The following is a 4,201-nucleotide window of genomic DNA, read 5'->3' as shown; positions in this document are numbered from 1 at the left end:
CACGATATTCGTTGCATTTTATGGTTTTTCAAGTCCGGGTGCTCAGGGCTTTTCCTTCTTTGAGGGGTTTGTCGCTAATCGCATATCAAAAACTTCCCCCGTTCCTTGAAATGACCTTCGGTTCTGCTAATTCATGACAATGCATGTTACCATGGGCTGACGGTCTACGCGCTTGACTGAGGGTCCTCGTTGCTCCACGCTGATCACAAATTGCAACTGTTATGAGGATATCTCTTATAAGCTCAATCTTTATAAGACTTTGACACTTTGGTATGAATTTTACAAAGTTTATGAGAACTTAGAGAGTGTTCTAGGATCTAATTCAGATCAATAATAGTTCCTCATGAATTAGATCTAGAAACCATTAATCTCATTACTTGATATTAATATTCTCTTAGAATTTACATGATCATAAGTAATTAAGATCATTATGAATTAAGTTTAGCATGGGTGTTTCGGATGAATAGTAGTTATCCTTCTCAGCTAAAGTTTACAAAAAGAGATAGTAATCCCTTGGGTTTATAATATCAATTATGGTCAACCATGGTCCAATGTCGCATTGTGACAAGGACTATCTCAATATGAGAATCAACCATGATCAAACATACTAAACTAGGTTTATTTTAGTGTTTAATATTATTCCCTTGGGTTCATAGTCCCTTGGGGTTTTAGTAATAATATCTTGGGTTTATTATTCCCTTCGGTTTATAATACCAATTCCTTGGGTTTATTAATCTAAGGGTTCAACCATGGTCGAGCACGGTCCAATGTTGCATTGTGTCAAAGATTGTCTTAGTATAAAAATCAACCATGGTCAACCATGATTGACCATGTTTATTTAAGGGTTTATAATATTTAACTTAGGGCTTATATACCTTGGGTATATTTTATTTCCCTAGGTTTAATATTATTCCCTTGGGTTTAATATTATTACATTGGGTTTTTAGTATTAATTCGACATCACATTGTGACAAGGATTGTATCAATATGAAAATGAAACATGGTCAACCATAATCAACCATGTTTATTTTAGTGTTTATAATATTATTCCTTTGGCTTTATAGTCCCTTGGGTTTTTATTATTAATCACCTAGGTTTATTATTCCCTTCCAGGTTTATAATATCAATAATGGTCAACCACGGCCAATCATGGTCAACCATGGTCGACCATGGTCATACGTCGTATTTTGACAAAGATTGTATTAATATTAATATCAACCAGGGTCAACCATGGTCCAACATCACATTGTGACAAAGATTCTCTCGATATGAAAATCAATCATGGTCAAGCATGCTCCAATGACCCATTGTGACAAGGATTGTCTCAATATGAAAATCAGCCATGGTCAACCATCTTTATTTTAGTGTTTATAATATTTATCTTAGGGTTTATATACATTGGGTTTATGATATTAGTCCCATGGGTTTAATATTATTCCCTTGGGTTCATAATCCCTTGGGGGTTTAGTATTAGTCCCTTGGGTTTATTATTCCCTTAGGTTTATAATATCAATTCCTTGGGTTTATTAATATAAAGGTTCAACTGTGGTCGAGCATGGTCCAATGTTGCATTGTGACAAGATTGTATCAATATAAAAATCAACCATGGTCAACCATGTTTATTTAAGGGTTTATAATATTTATCTTAGGGTTTATATACCTTAGGTTTAATATTATTCCCTTGGGTTTATAATCCCTTGTGTTTTCAATATTAATCCATTGGGTTTCTTATTCCCTTCAGTTTATAATTTCAATCATGGTCAACCATATTTTATAAAATTTATCATGGTCAATCTGGGTAACTCTGGTCATGTAGTGCGACAACTGAGGCTTACCCAGTGAAGATTTATGCAAGTTGATCAAAGTGTTCAATGGGTTGAATGGTTAATTAAAAGGTGAAAATAACATAGATGCATTGAAACCTATAATCGCTATAAGCATGCATCGATTTATTCATTTCTACGAAAATAAACCATGGTCAACCATCCTCAACCATGATCAACCATGGTCAATGATGGTCAACCATGATTAACCTTCTTTGAATTTCATCAACCATGCTGAACCTTGATTAAAATATGTTTCATCATGATCACCTATGATGGTCAACCATGGACAATCATGGTCAACCACAGTCATCCATGGTTAATGATGGTCAACCATTTTTTATAAAAGCGAACATGGTCAACCATGGCCAATCATGTTCAACCATGTTCAAACATCACATTTGGACAAGGATTGCCTTTAAATGAAAATCAACCATGTTCAACCATGGTTTAATGTCGCATTGTGGCAAAATATTATCTCAATATGAAAATCAATCATGGTTAACCATGGTCCAACGTCGCATTGTGACAAGAATTGTCTCAATATGGAAATCAACCATGGTCAACCAAGTTTATTTTAGGGTGCATAATATTCATTTTAGGGTTTATATATCTTAGGTTTATAATGTTTATCCCTTGGGTTTATAATATCAATCCCTTAGATTTATTAATCTAAGGGTTCATATTCCGAGGGTTTAACATTATTAACTTAGGTTTATAGTCCCTTGGGTTTTTTGTATTAATCCCTAGGGTTTATTATTCCCTTGGGTTTATAATATCAATCATGATCAACCATGGTCAACCATGTTTTATAAATTCAATCATTGTCAACCATATTTTATAAAATGAATTGTGGTCAACCATGGTTAATCATGGTCATCCATGTTCCAACGTCGCATTGTGACAAAGATTGTCTCAATATCAAAATCAATCATTGTCTCAACCATGGTCGAATGTTGCATTTTGACAAACAATGTCTCAATATGATAACCATGGTCAATCATGGTCAACGTTGGTTTAATATTATACCCTTGGAGTTTTGATATTAATCCCTTGGGTTTATTATTCCCTAGGGTTTATAATATCATGATCAACCACAATTAGCCATGGTCAATGATGGTTAACCATATTTTATAAAATCAAACCTGGTCAATCATGCTCAACCATGGTCGAACATCACATTGTGACAAAGCTTGCCTCAATCTAAAAATAAACCATGGTGAACCATTGTCAACCATGATCATCCATGGTCAACGATGGTCAACCATGATCATCCATGGTTGAATTTCATCAACCATGCTCAACCTTTATTAAAATATATTTCATCATGATCACCTGTGATGTTCAACCGTGGACAATTATGGTCAACCATGGTTAACCATGGCCAATGATGGTCAACCATATTTTATAAAATCAAACATGGCCAACCATGGTCAAACGTCGTATTTTGACAAATATGTCTCTATATGAAAATCAACCATGGCCAATCATGGTTCAATGTCGCATTGTGACAAATATTGTCTCGATATGAAAATCAATCATGGACAACCATGGTCCAACGTCGCATTGTGACAAGGATTGTTTCAATCTGGAAATCAATCATGGTCAACCATGTTTATTTTATGGGTTATAATATTTATTTTAGGGTTTATATATCTTAGGTTTATAATGTTTATCCCCTGAGTTTATTATTCCCTTGGGTTTATAATATAAATCCCTTGGGTTTATTAATCTAAGGGTTCATATTCTTAGGGTTTAATATTATTAACTTAGGTTTATAGTCCCTTGTGTTTTTAATATTGATCCCTAGGATTTATTATTCCCTTGGGTTTATAATATCAATCATGGTCAATGATGTTTTATAAATCAAATAATTGCCGACCATGATCAACCATATTTTATAAAATGCATTGTGGTGAACCATGGTCATCCATGTTCCAACATCACATTGTGACAAAAATTGTCTCAATATGAAAATAAATCATTGTCTGAACCATTGTCCAACGTTGTGTTTTGACAAACAATGTCTCAATATGATAATCACGGATAACCATGGTCAACCTTGGTTTAATATTATTCCCATGGAGTTTTAATATTAATCCCTTGGGTTTATAATATAAATCCCTAGGGTTTATTATTCCCTTAAGTTTATTATATCAATCATGGTCAACCATGGTCAGACATGCTCCTACATCACATTGTGACAAAGGGTTCATATTCATAGCATTTAATATTATTCCCTTAGGTTTATAATCCCATGGGTTTTTAGTATTAACTCCTAGGTTTTATTATTCCATTGGGTTTATAATATTTGTCCCTAAGGTTTATTATTCCTTTTGGTTTATAATATTGATCATGCAGAACCATGGTAAACCATG

Source organism: Pinus tabuliformis, chromosome J (assembly GCF_031772625.1).
Source record: "Pinus tabuliformis cultivar Carrire ecotype Pingquan chromosome J, CPIR1, whole genome shotgun sequence".
In the NCBI taxonomy this organism is placed as follows: domain Eukaryota; kingdom Viridiplantae; phylum Streptophyta; class Pinopsida; order Pinales; family Pinaceae; genus Pinus; species Pinus tabuliformis.
This window is presented reverse-complemented; position numbering follows the sequence as displayed.